At 44.5% G+C, this 13,502-nt stretch overlaps 1 protein-coding gene and 1 pseudogene across 6 annotated transcripts in view; one reads left to right on the top strand and one right to left on the bottom strand.

The window, feature by feature from the left end:
• Rnf216 (ring finger protein 216) overlaps positions 1-13,120 on the bottom strand; it is a 131,915-nt gene extending 118,795 nt beyond the window's left edge. For 2 of the 6 annotated variants that reach the window (XM_048329859.1, XM_048329900.1), the window contains exons 1-2: positions 13,030-13,120; positions 6,776-6,879 (exon numbers count right to left, since the gene is read on the bottom strand). The gene's annotated coding sequence lies outside the window, so the exon portion shown is untranslated. Of the gene's footprint in view, positions 1-6,775; positions 7,173-12,965 lie in introns of those variants that run through there. The other 4 variants (XM_048329885.1, XM_048329865.1, XM_048329891.1 and 1 more) reach the window with 4 other exon arrangements.
• LOC125351207 lies at positions 2,948-3,879 on the top strand (annotated as a pseudogene).
• Positions 13,121-13,502: the final 382 nt, after the last annotated feature.

The raw sequence follows: 13,502 nt of genomic DNA, 5'->3' as shown, positions 1-13,502 counted from the left end.
ATACCCTTATGATCACATAAGATGATGCTAAGTGAAATGAACTCCATGTTATGGAAACGATTGTTATATGACAGTTGTAACTACTTTCAACGTCCCATGTGTATCTGTAGCTTCTACTATTGATGATGTTCTTGTATCACCTTCCTGTGGTTATATCTACACTATCTCTGTAATCTTATCTGAGTATATTGGAAACCGTCTATACTGGTATTAGAACTAGGAAATTGAAAGGGAATACCAAAATTGAGAGACACAGGGTAAAAAAAGACAAACAACTACAAAAGCGATACTTGCAAAACTGTTTGGTGTAAGTGAACTGAACACCTCATGGGGGGAAAGGGAAAGGGGGAGGAGGGAAGGGGGAATGAGGGACGAGGTAACAAACAGTACAAGAAAAGTATCCAATGCCTAACGTATGAAACTGTAACCTCTCTGTACATTAGTTTGATAAAAAAAAAAAAATTGGAAAAAAAAGAAAGAAAATGGAGCCACACAGACTTGCCTGCCTGCATTGGCTTTGAACCATGATCTCAGATCTCAACCTCCCGAGAGAGCTACTGGCACTAGCCAGAGATTTTTAATTACTGGGCATCGTTGGAACTTGAACCTAGGGTCAGACACAGTCCCTTAGCTTTTTTGCTCAAGGCTGGCAATCTACCACATGAGCCATAGTGCTACTATCAGCTTTTTGGTGGTTCATGGAACATAAGATTCTCATGGCCTTTCCTGACTGGGCTGACTTCAAACCACAATCCTCAGATTGATCAGCCACCTGAGTAGCTAGGATTACATGAGTGAGCCATCAGCAGCTGGTTCATAATTAAATTTTATTTAAAAAGACATGTTCAGAGGATGATAGGCAACAGACATTTCATCTTTAAAAACTGGTAAATAATGTCAAAGAATTTTCTTGCCTTTTCTATATGAAATGTATCACTGAGTAAAAAATAAGCGAGGAATGGTTTCTTTTCTTTTTCTTTTTGTTCAATACCAGGAATCAGATTCAGCATCTGACACCTTTGCTCACTGACTGGCATTCTACCACCTGAACCACGCCTCCAGCCCTAGGGAATGGCTTCTTTATATAGGTATTCTATCTAAAATAAATCAAGAAGATCACAATGAAAGTTATTTCTCAATCCTCAATGAATTACATCTAGAAACTAAAGACTATCAATCTTTAACATTACTGAGACGTACTCAGTGCCTTCTAAAGAAAAATCTATGGAGGGTCTCACGAAAGGGAACAAATCTGAGCTTGAACAGAGCTAAACCTAGGAGATGCTATTTTTGTTTAGTTGGTTATGGGGCTTGAACTCAGGGCCTGGGCATTGTCCCTGAGCTCTTTTGCTCAAGGCTAGTGCTCTACTACTTTGAGCCACAGCTCCACTTCTGGTTTTCTGATGGTTAATTGGACATAATAGTCTCACAGACTTTCCTGTCAAAGCTGGCTTTGAACTGTGATCCTCAGGTCTCAGCCTCCTGAGTAGCTAGGATTACAGGCTTGAACCACCAGCAATAGGCCCAGGAGATTAGTTCTTAAACTGAAGTCAAAGTGCCTAGGCTGAGTTCCAAGGACCAGGACTGGCCAAAAAAAAAAAAAAAAAAAAAAAAAGCGGGGTGTGTGTGTGTGTGTGTGTGTGCTGGGAATATGGCCTAGTGGCAAGAGAGCTCGACTTGTATACATGAAGCCCTGGGTTCGAATCTCCAGCACCACATATCTAGAAAACGGCCAGAAGTGGCGCTGTGGCTCAAGTGGCAGAGTGCTAGCCTTGAGCGGGAAGAAGCCAGGGACAGTGCTCAGACCCTGAGTCCAAGGCCCAGGACTGGCCAAAAAAAAAAAAAAAAAAAAAAAGGCAGACTACTAGGGAAGGGAAAGAAAAATAAGGGTGTAAGATATCACAAGAAATGTATTCACTGCTTTATTATGCAACTATACCTCCTTTGCACAACACCTTGTCAATAAAATTTAATTTTTAAAAAAGGCAGACTAGGGCTGGGGATATGGCCTAGTGGCAAGAGTGCTCGCCTCGTATACATGAAGCCCAGGGTTCAATTCCCCAGCACCACATATACAGAAAATGGCCAGAAGTGGCGCTGTGGCTCAAGTGGCAGAGTGCTAGCCTTGAGCAAAAAGAAGCCAGGGACAGTGCTCAGACTCTGAGTCCAAGCCCCCAGGACTGGCCAAAAAAAAAAAAAAAAAAAAAAAAAAAGGGCAGACTAGGGCTGGGGATATGGCCTAGTGGCAAGAGAGCTTGCCTCGTATACATGAGGCCCTGGGTTCGATTCCCCAGCACCACATATACAGAAAAGAGCCAGGAGTGGCGCCGTGGCTCAAGTGGCAGAGTGCTAGCCTTGAGCAAAAAGAAGCCAGGGACAGTGCTCAGGCCCTGAGTCCAAGCCCCAGCACTGGCCAAAAAAAAAAAAAAAATCAACTATTAGTCTGCAACAACAACAAAAATCAAACCATAAATTGCCCATTTCTTCTCCAGTCTCCTGGTATTCAATTCCTTGCCCTGCTCTTTGCTTTCCCTTCACTGTGATACTAGCCTCTGTAAAATCTTATGAAGCCTATCAACAGGAGGACAATAAAATAGGGGTCATCTTGATTTACTTGGAGTCTTTTGTAATTATTAACAAGTAATAAGCAATGATGAGTTTAGGTCCCTTCACTCAAAATGATTCAGAATAGGATAAACTGCCATCCAATTTGGCTGGCTGCACCAAGTGTGCATTTGGTGACATTAACACAAAGTAGATAATTTCAGCTACCTAGGAGGCTGAGAGATGAGGATGAAGGTTCAAATCCAGCCCCCAACAGGAAAGTGAGATTCTTATCTTCAGTTAACCACCAAAAAGCTGGAAGTGAAGATGTAGCTCAAGCGGTAGCACACCAGCTCTGAACAGATATTTTTATCTAATATTTTCCTAATATTTTATCTAATATTTTCCTTTGTATATGTCCAGTTCAGTTCTAGCAAAGAGAAGGCTATTTCTGGAGATTCTGTCTGCCTGAGGCCACTGCTGTGTGAGACCTTCAGGTAAAGTCACTGTCACCATGTCTGACCAGGAGGCAAAACTTTCAACTGAGGACTTGGGGGATAAGAAGGAAGGAAAACACATTAAACTCAAAGTCATCTGACAGGATAGTAGTGAGATTTACTTCAAAGTGAAAATAATACATCTCAAGAAACTCAAAGAATCATACTCTCAAAGACAGGAAATTCCACTAAGTTCACTTAGGTTTCTCTTTGAAGGTAAGAAACTGCTGATAATCATATGGAATGGAGAAAGATGTAATTGAACTTTATCAGGAACAAAGGGGTAGCGGAGTGTCACTCAATAGTTTAGGTATTCTTTTTATTTTCTTCTTTTCCCTCAATCCCTTTTTATTTTAAAAAGTTCTTTTGTAATATGGTGTTCAAAATGGAACTGAATACTGGCACTCTATCCTCTTTAAAACATCTGTTAATTTGAATTCTAGTGCTCATTATTATTATTTGTTTTCTATATGCTGATTTTTGATTATCAAACCTCAACCCCCTTCACATTGCCTCTCATTTTAAAAAAATCACAGTGCACAGAGAGGCCACATTTTTCAGGACTGTAATTTTAGGTAAGATTGACCAAAGACTTTCCAATTGGCCCAGAAATTCTAGCATGTGATTGTATCACTCCTGGACTATGACTTTCAGTGGTAGATGGAAGTTTTTATAGAAGTGAACTGTGGGAAAAGACCTTAACCTGAAGCTACTTTTTAAAGTTTTAGGGTTTGTGCCAAAAGAAGAGGACTATATCAGGATTGGAATCAAGCTGGCAGACATGGTAAGAATGATGCTTAACTTTGACGATGGCTTCACTGAAGATAAAGTGTTTTAAGATTTAAAAAAAAAAATCTTGCCAGAAGAACCCAGAAAAATTCTAATTTTCATTAGCAGTTACTAAAGTTGTTTCTGCAGAAGTGCATACAACAGAATACTATTCCTTTTATTTTTTTTTGGGAGGGGCGCTAAGACATGGGTATTTCTTTTCCCCCAGTCCTAGGGCTTGAACTCAGGGCCTAGGCACTGTCCTTGAGCTTCTTTTGCCCAAGGCTAGCACTCTACCACTTGAGCCACAGTGCCACTTCTGGATTTTTCTGTTTATATGATACTGAGGACTATCAAACCCAGAGACTCATGCATGCTAGGCAAGCACTCTGCCACTGAGTCACATTCTCAGCCCAAGGGACATGGGTTTTAAGGGACATGGGATACCAGCCTCATTAAACAGTATTTGTAAAAACTGCACTAATGCTCATTTTCAATGTATAGAAGAAAAAAAAAAACCAAAGGTTTTCTTGTGTAATACTGGATATTATTTGCCCATGGTACAAATATTTCTTCAGTACTGTATAATGATGATGTTAATAATTTTCACTGAAAGTTACTGAAGTGCCTTCTGGCTCAAAGGTTTAATTAAGACCATAATACTTAAAAAAAATACTCAATGTTTTACTTTTGAAAAATTTGACATTCCTATATGGTTCATATAATGAGTTACCCAATCCTGTTGAATAAATGGGCACGCTGCATACAGGCCCCACCAAAAAAAAAAAAAAAAAAGGCAAATTCTTAGCATTTAAGTCTTTTTTTTGTGTGTGCAGGGTGTGGGCCTTGGACTCTGGGCCTGGGTGCGGTCCTTAAGTTCGTTTGTTTTTTTTTAGTCCACTTGAACTCTGGTTCTGGGCGCTGTCCCTGAGCTCTTCAGCTTAAGGCTAGTGTACTCTACCACTTTGAGCCACAACGCCACTTCTGGTTTTCTGGTGGTTAACTGGAGATGAGTCTCATGGAGGACTTTCCTGCCCAGGTTGGCTTTGAAACCCAATCCTCAGATCTCAGCTTCCTGAGTAGCTAGCATTACAGGAGTAAGTCACCTACACCCAGCTCTTAAGTTCATTTTGTTCAAGGCCTAAGACATGGGTATTTCTTTTCCCCTAGTCCTAGGGCTTGAACTCAGGGCCTAGGCACTGTCCTTGAACTTCTTTTGCCCAAGGCTAGCACTCTACCACTTGAGCTCCAGCACCATTTCCAGCTTCTTCTGTGATTGAGATAAGAACCTCATACTTTCTTTTGAACTATGATCCAGATCTCAGGCTCGTGAGTAGCTAGAATTATAGGCATGAGCCACTGCTGCAGGGCGGCATGAAACTCTATGGGAAGCAAAATTTTACCTTTATCTAATATTAGGGACTAAAAATTAAAATGATTTAACAGACTAACAGAAAAAAAATACAGATTTATTCAACAGTTTTTATGTGGCAGAAGACCCTTGGGGAAATGAAAGAGGTAGCTTTGTAGTAGAGTATGCATGTAAACATATACAGTTCTGAGTTTCTTAGCATTGTGAAAATTTTAAAAATTAAATTTAAAAAACCCTATAAATCCAAAGTCTAGAAATAGTGACACTGGTATTACTTACAAATAACATGGTAAAAAGGGAGGAGCTCTGACGGTAATTCAAAGTTTTTTTAATCAAGTATTTTTCTTCCTAATTAGATTGTGTGTGTGTGTGTGTGTGTGTGTGTGTGTGTGTGCACGCACGCGCATGTGCTTGTGTGTTTGTATTTGCCAATCCTGGGGCTTATCTGGGACTGGCTCCAGTTCCAGACCTTCTTTTTGCTTTAGGCTTTTTTGAGTAGTTTATTGGAGATAAGTCTCAAAGACTTTTCTGCCTGGGCTGACTTTGAACCATGATCCTCAGAACTCAGCCTTCTGAGTAGCTAGGATTACTGCTGTGAGCCACCAGTGCCCAGCTTCAATTAGGGTTTTGGATTGTTGTGTTTTTTTTGGTGCTTCCGGGGCTTGAACTCTGGGCCTGGGTACTGTCTCTGAGCTCCTTTTCCTCAAGGCTAGCACTGGACATTTGAGCCACAGTGCCCCATTTCAGCTTTTTCTGTAATTAGTTGGAGATAAGAATCTCACAGGCAGGGGCTGGGAATATGGCCTAGTGGCAAGAGCGCTGGCCTCCTACACATGAAGCTCTCGGTTCGATTCCCCAGCACCACATATATAAGAACGGCCAGAAGGGGCGCTGTGGCTCAGGTGGCAAAGTGCTAGCCTTGAGCGGGAAGAAGCCAGGGACAGTGCTCAGGCCCTGAGTCCAAGGCCCAGGACTGGCCAAAAAAAAAAAAAAAAAGAATCTCATAGGCTGGAAACGTGGCTTAGTGGTAGAGTACTTGTCTAGCATGCAGGAGGCCCTGGATTGATTCCTTAGTACCACATAAACAGAGAAAGCCAGAAGTGGCATTGTGACTCAAGTGGTAGTGTTAGCCTTCAGCAAAAGAAGCTCAGGGACAATGCCCAGGCTCTGAATTCAAGCCTCAGAACTGGCAAAAAAAAAAAAAAAAAAGAACAGACTTTCCTGTCTGGGCTGAACCTAATCCTCACAGCCTCCTGAGAAGCTAGAAATATAGGCATGAACCACCAGTGCCCGTTCCAATTAGGTTTCTAAGAATTATTTGAACACTAATTACAATAGCCAAATTTGTGAGCTTTGTTTTCTTTCACTAAAACTAGTTTCCTTCAATTTTTCACTAGGCAGCAAAGGAAAATAGGTCATTTCCATTAGTTAAAATGCCAAGCTGTGAACAGTTCTAGTGGAGCTATAAGAGTCCTCCTGAGTACACATCAGGGGTCATTAACTGTGGTGAGAAAGTCTGGTGATGGTATTTCTGCTCCTGCCTGGGAGGCCTCTGCATCAGGGCATTTAATTCCCCAACATTTGGTCCTCTCACCTGGACTTCAGATCAGATGGCCTCAGTCTGGATCGTGGCCTCACTGCTTAATATATCAGTACCTTTGGGTAAGTCGTTTAATCTTCGGAACCTAGTTCCCTCACCTATAAAACAAGAATAACATAGTTGCTTAAAAATAATTATGTTGCATAATTCCCTAGCAAAGTGCCTGGCACACAGCAAGTAAGACATTGTGGCTACTACTCCCACTGAAATGTAAGCTGTCTTCTTACCTTGTGAAGTTAGTTGATGACTAAGTGTGAGAAACCACTTTGTGTATGGTAAATGCCATCATAATAAGGAGTTTTGTTACAAGTACCAAGCAGTCAAATGGGGAAGAAATCTTATGCTTTTTCTTTTTCTTGGTCCTAGGGCTTGAACTCTGGGGCCTGGGTGCTGTTCCTAAATTCCTTTTGCTCAAGGCTAGCACTCTACCACTTGAGCTACAGATCCACTTCCAGCTTATTCTGTGATTAATTGGAAATAAGTCTCATGGGCTTTCCTTCCTGGGCTGGCTATGAAGCGCGATCCTCAGGTCTCAGCCTTCTGAGTAGCTAGGATTACAGCTGTGAGCCACTAGAACCAGACAACTTTATGTCTTTTAAGTTACTTGTCACTACTATGGATAACTACATACAGGAAAAATGTTACTTCCTACTATAAAGTTAATTTTCCCCTATAAAAGGACCAACAAGCGATATTCAAGTCTTAAAATTTATTTGTTCTGTTTTTGTTGCCAGTCCTGGGGTGTGGACTCAGGGCCTGAGAACTGTCCCTGGCTTCTTTTTGCTCAAGGCTAGCACTCTACCTCTTAAACCACAGCCCCACTTCTGGCTTTTTTCTACATATGTGGTGCTGAGGAATAGAACCCAGGGCTCCAATGTATACGAGGCAAACACTTTACCACTAGGCCATATTCCCAGCCCCTCAAGTCTTACAATTTGTTTCATAATCAATTAAAGAAAAGTAAGAAAGTAGAGAACAGAAACAGAAAATACTATTCTTTTTTTTTTTTTTTTTTTTTTGCCAGTCCTGGGCCTTGGACTCAGGGCCTGAGCACTGTCCCTGGCTTCTTCCCGCTCAAGGCTAGCACTCTGCCACTTGAGCCACAGCGCCGCTTCTGGCCGTTTTCTGTATATGTGGTGCTGGGGAATCGAACCTAGGGCCTCGTGTATCCAAGGCAGGCACTCTTGCCACTAGGCTATATCCCCAGCCCAGAAAATACTATTCTTTGGACTAATCCATCTCTGTGACAAAATACCCAAGATAATAAGCCAGGTGCTGGTGGCTCACAACTGTAATCCTGGCTATTTAGGAGGCTGATATCTGAGGATCATGGTTCAAAGTCAGCCCAGGCAGGAAAGTCTGTGAGACTCTTACCCCCAGTTAAATACCTGAAAAACTAGTAGTGTTGTCACTCAAAGTGGTAGAGAGCTAGCCTTGAACAAAATGAGCTCAGGGACAGTGCCTAGGCCCCAAGTTCAAGTCCCACGACCACCACCACCAACAAAATACCCAAGATAAAACAACTTAAAAGGGGGAAAGGTTAGGGCTGGGAATATAGCCTAGTGCTCTTGCTTGCCTCGCATACATGAAGCCCTGGGTTCGATTCCCCAGCACCACATAAACAGAAAAGCCGGAAGTGGTGCTGTGGCTTAAGAGCTAGAGTGCTAGCCTTGAGAGAGAGAGAGAGAGAGAGAGAGAGAGAGGAAAAAAAAAAGTCAGGGACAGTGCTCAGGCCCTGAGCCCAAGCCCCAGGATTCCTCCCCGCCCCCGCCCCCGCCCCCGCAAAAAAGGGGGGAGGAAGTTGATTCATGCTCACATGCTCATAGTTGCTGAATCTGTCCTTGAGCTCTGGATCTAAAAGTACATCACAGTTGGAGCACAGATGGGGCTGGAATGTGGCTTAGTGGTAGAGTGCTTGCCTAGCATGCATGAAGCCCTGTGTTCAATTCCTAAGTGAAAAAAGCCAGAAGTGATATTGTGGCTCAAGTGGTATAGTGTTAGCCTTGAGCAAAAAGAAGCCAGGGACAGTGCTCAGGCCCTGAGTTCAAGCTCTAGGACTGGCCAAAAAAAGAAAATCAGATGACAGTTCCATGCTCTCTTCAAAATCTTTTTTTTTTTTTTTTTTTGCCAGTTCTGGGCCTTGAACTCAGGGCCTGAGCACTGTCCCTGGCTTCCTTTTGCTCAAGGCTAGCACTCTGCCACTTGAGCCACAGCGCCACTTCGGGCTATTTTCTATATATGTGGTCCTGAGGAATTGAACCTAGGGCTCTTGCCACTAGGCCATATTCCCAGCCCTCTTCAAATGTATAATTGTCCTAATGATCTTTTTGAATCCTATTATCTTCCTGGCTACCAGCTAACAACATGTGTATCAGAGAAAAATAACCAAAGGAATCTTGCTCAATCCCTCAATTCATAAAACTATTATTAGGTGCCACTGCCTATAATCCTAGCTACTCAGGAGGCTGATATCTGAGGATGGCAATTCGAAGCCAGCCCTAGCAGGAATGTCCATGAGACCCTTTTCTCCAATAACCATAAAAAGCCAGAAGTGGAGCTGTGGCTTAAGTGACCCAAGCACCCAAAAACCATAAAAAGCCAGAAGTGGAGCTGTGGCTTAAGTGACAGAGGCATAGCCTTCAGTAAAAAAAGCTCCTGAGCAGCACCCAAGCCCTGAGTTCAAGACCAGGGACCGGCAAAAATGTAACAGAAATGCCCATAAAACTGTTAAAATTTCTGTATGGCTTGGTGCTGGTGGCTCATGCCTGTAATCCTAGCTACTCAGTAGGCTGAGATCTAAGGATTGTGCTTTAAAGCCAGCACGGGCAGGAAAGTCTGTGAGACTCTTACTTTCAATTAACTCCCAGAAAACCAGAAGTGGAGCTGTTGCTCAAAGTGGTAGAACACTAGAGCCTTAAGCAAAAGAAGCTCAGGGACAGTGCCCAGAGTTCAAGCTCCATGACAATCCGCCCCCCCCCCCCCAAAAAAAAATTGCCGTATGAAGCCAGGAAATTTTGGTATAGTTTGGAATATGTTGATGGAAAACTGACGTAGAGGTCATATTTTCTTTCCTAGCCAATGGGAGGCAATATAACAAGGGTTGTACATTAGCTGCAAAGTGTAAGAAGTCTATAGAAGGTATTTAGTACAAGAGGAGAAAAAAAGTACAGGATATTGGCAGTAGATTAGTTTTAATGGGATTTTTGTATATAATTAGTCATCATATGCAAGGGAGAGAAAAAAAAGGAGTCCAAGTTGACCTAGATGCTGAAACCAGGTGACTAGAGAAGGCCAAGCAAAGCATATGAGCTCAGAATAGGACAACGCAGTGCGTTAATTTTAACATGCAGACAAGACGAAATAACTAAGGTGTAGCAACATCTGTAATTACAGATATAAACACATATTATATGAGTCTGGAATTTAAGCAAAGTTTAAACAGCACTAAAAATACTATTATTGGTGGCTTTCTACAATAGGAAAGGATTTAAACCAGAAATTAAATCCACAATCTTTAAGCTGGTTAAGGATTTTAATACTGTCCTTTAAAAACTGATCTAGAAACTGAGACAGGTATCTTAATTCACAGCAGGTAGAATGTTTTCTTTGGGGGGGGGTTACTGAATTCAAGGCTTCACATAAATCAATGTTTTTATATGGTCAATGACTTGCTGCATCATCTGATCCTTGCTGACACAGGCAGGATCACCTCATACTCCATCCCTCATTGACCCTTCTCCAATGGCAATGGCTTGAATCTTTGACCATGCCAACCTGCTTTCTTCCAAGTTATTGTCTGGCTAGAATACTGTTCTTCACTTCCTCTCACTGACCCAATTAATTACCTCTATTCATTCTTAAGTTCTTCATTCCTGAGAGGAAAACCTTTCCTGAGTATCTATACTTAGATGTCCTCTACCAGGTTAACTCACACATCCCTCATTTGTGAAAAGTACTTACTGTGCACTAACTTCATACAGTTATTCAGAAAACCATGCTGGGGCTGGGAATGTGGCTTAGTGGTAGAGTGCTTGCCTAGCATGCATGAAGCCTTGGGTTCGATTCCTCAGTACCACAAAAACAGAAAAAGCCAGAAGTAGCACTGTGGTTCAAGTGGTAGAGTGCTAGCCTCGAGCCAAAGCAGCTCAGGTACAGTCCCTAAGCCCTGAGCTCAAGCTCCAAAAAGAAAAACGAAAATTAAAAGAAAACCATGGTGATTGTCTCCTCTGCTAGAACTTCAGTTGAAGTGAGTAGGACCGTGCATCTTATTCATTTCCACAGTCTTAGAACCCAGGCCAACACGAGGTGCAGGGCAGAAGATCCACAAGTGCTTTCTGAATAAATAACACACAGAAATATAGCAGGATAATTGTGAGAAGTTTGCACTGAAGCTGAGCTTTAGTCACAGCTCTACACCTTACAAGCTTTGTGACCAGGTAAGTTCTTTTTCAACATCTCATTGTTATCCCTGTTAAGATCAAGTGAGTAACAGAACCCACAACAGTGAAAAAAAATCATAACTTTACTATTATGTGTGGGTAAAGAAATGTACTCTTTACCTGATTTATGTAACTGTAACCCCTCTGTAAATCACCTTTATAACAACAATTTTAAAGAAGAAAAAATTTAATATATGCCATAGGCTAAGATATCTGGAAAGCTAGTAGTGGCACTCCTCAAGAGGTGGAAATAGGAGGATACTGAGTTTGTGGCCAGAGAAGGGAAGTTAGTGAGATCTCAAAAACAAAAAAGACACAAGAGTGTGGTTCAAGTGAGAAAAATCTCGCCGAGTATGCCCATGCCATGGGGTTCAGTCCCCAGAAACCCCTACCAAATACACACACACACACACACACACACACACACACACACACACACACACACAGTAAAAACAAGAAGAGAGTAAACATGCTGGCTGCCAGTGGCTCACGCCTAAATATTGAGGAGACTAGACCTAAGAATCTTGAAGACATGTCCCAGTAGGAAAGTCCCTTAAACTCTCATCTCAAATCAATCACCAAAATAAATAACTAAATAAAAAAACCAAAGTGGAGCTGTGGCTCAAGTGGTAGAGAGCTAGCTTTGAGCACAGAGAGATTCAGGGTCAGAGCCCTGAGTTCAAGCCCCAGAACCGGCAAAAAAACCCAAACAAACAAAAAACTAAAGCCTCTAAGGAAGTTTATAGGGTTCTAAAATCTCGGCTCAAGTTCTCCCATTCTCCAAATTCACTTCCTCTATCCTCAAGCACCATAAATTCTGCGTACAAATCCAACAAAAAGTCAGGCTACTTCTTAGCTGTCTTTCCTTACTAAGGTGGGTTGGATAGTGATTTAGTTCAGTCCTGGATACGATTCCCAAGATTACAAAATTGGCGGGGACTGAGGGTGGGGGGCCGCTGGGATATGGCTCAATTGGTACAGAGCCTTCATAGTACGCATCTGGTTCAGAGTTCAAACTCCAGTTACACACACACACACACACACACACACACACACGATTAAAAACGGTAGGAAATAGCGTCTTGTCTTTGATCTTTGTAATTATCACAAGGTCTACTGGGTTTGCCGGCCTCCCATCCCCTGGGCCGCTAGGAAAGCCGCGGACACCGGTCCGAAGTTTCTAGAAGTTTCTGACGACCCAGCACTCGCCGGCCCGAGACCTCGGGAGCCAGCCACCCCACCCTCCCGCACGTGCCAGGCCCCGCGGGAACGCCGGCGGCACAGGCACTCTGAGCTCCGCTCGGGGGGACTGACACCCGGGTAGAGATCGAGAGTGACAGACGCCAACTCGCTTCCACAGGCTGAGGGCGAGGAAGGCCGAGGAAGGGCGGGGGGGGGGGGGGAGCGGGAGGCATCGATCGGCGGCCGTTATTCCGCCGGGGCCGGAGTTCAGTCAGCCAAGGCCACCTCCTTCCGCGTCCAGGCCGCGGACACACGGCCGTCTTCGGCCCGGACACAGAAGGCGTCCTAGCGGCCGCCGAGGGGGACTCGGTCTCTCGGGGAAACTGACCTGCCAAACTTCCCTCAAGTACCGGGACCGGGCCGGCCTCCGGCGCCTCGGCCGCTCCCGCCTCGCTGCCCTCCCCCGGCCCCTCCGCACCCCGCTCCCACATCAGTCCCGGACCCTGGCCCAAGCCCCTCAGTTTGGAACCCCCCGCGGCCTCACGGCCCGGCCCCGTGCCCACCTCCTCAGGCCGGAGGTCCCCTCGCGACCCGGGGACCGCAGAGCAGCCCGCCCGTGGCCCACACCTACTCGCCGCTCAGAGAGCCGAGCGACGCCACCTCCTCAACCGGCCGTTAAAGCACCTCAAGCGGCCCCCGGAAGGTGCCGCCTTCGCCGCCGCCGTCGCCGTCGCCGCCGCCGCCGCGCTACCGCCGCAGCCACCGCCGCTGCAGCCGCCGCCGCGCTTCTTCCGGCGTCAACTCGCGCCTGCGCGTAGCGCCCCCTCCCGACTAATAACAGGAAGAACCATAGAGGCACGCAGGGTGCCCGGGAGGAGGGGCCCTGGGAGCGGGAACAGAGAGAGAGAGCCGGCTGGCTCGACTCACAGCCTCGGAATCTTGACTTCCCCTTGAGGTCGGAGGACGAAAGGAACCCAGGGCGGGGAGGTCCCCCTTAACCCTCAAGGGAAATAAAAAAAGGTAGGAGTGTGTGTGTGTGTGTGTGTGTGTGTGTGTGTGTGTGTGTGTGTCCTTACAGTGGTAAGAAAAATGTGTGCCAA

This window comes from Perognathus longimembris, chromosome 1, assembly GCF_023159225.1.
Source record: "Perognathus longimembris pacificus isolate PPM17 chromosome 1, ASM2315922v1, whole genome shotgun sequence".
In the NCBI taxonomy this organism is placed as follows: Eukaryota; Metazoa; Chordata; class Mammalia; order Rodentia; family Heteromyidae; genus Perognathus; species Perognathus longimembris.
This window is presented reverse-complemented; position numbering and strand designations above follow the sequence as displayed.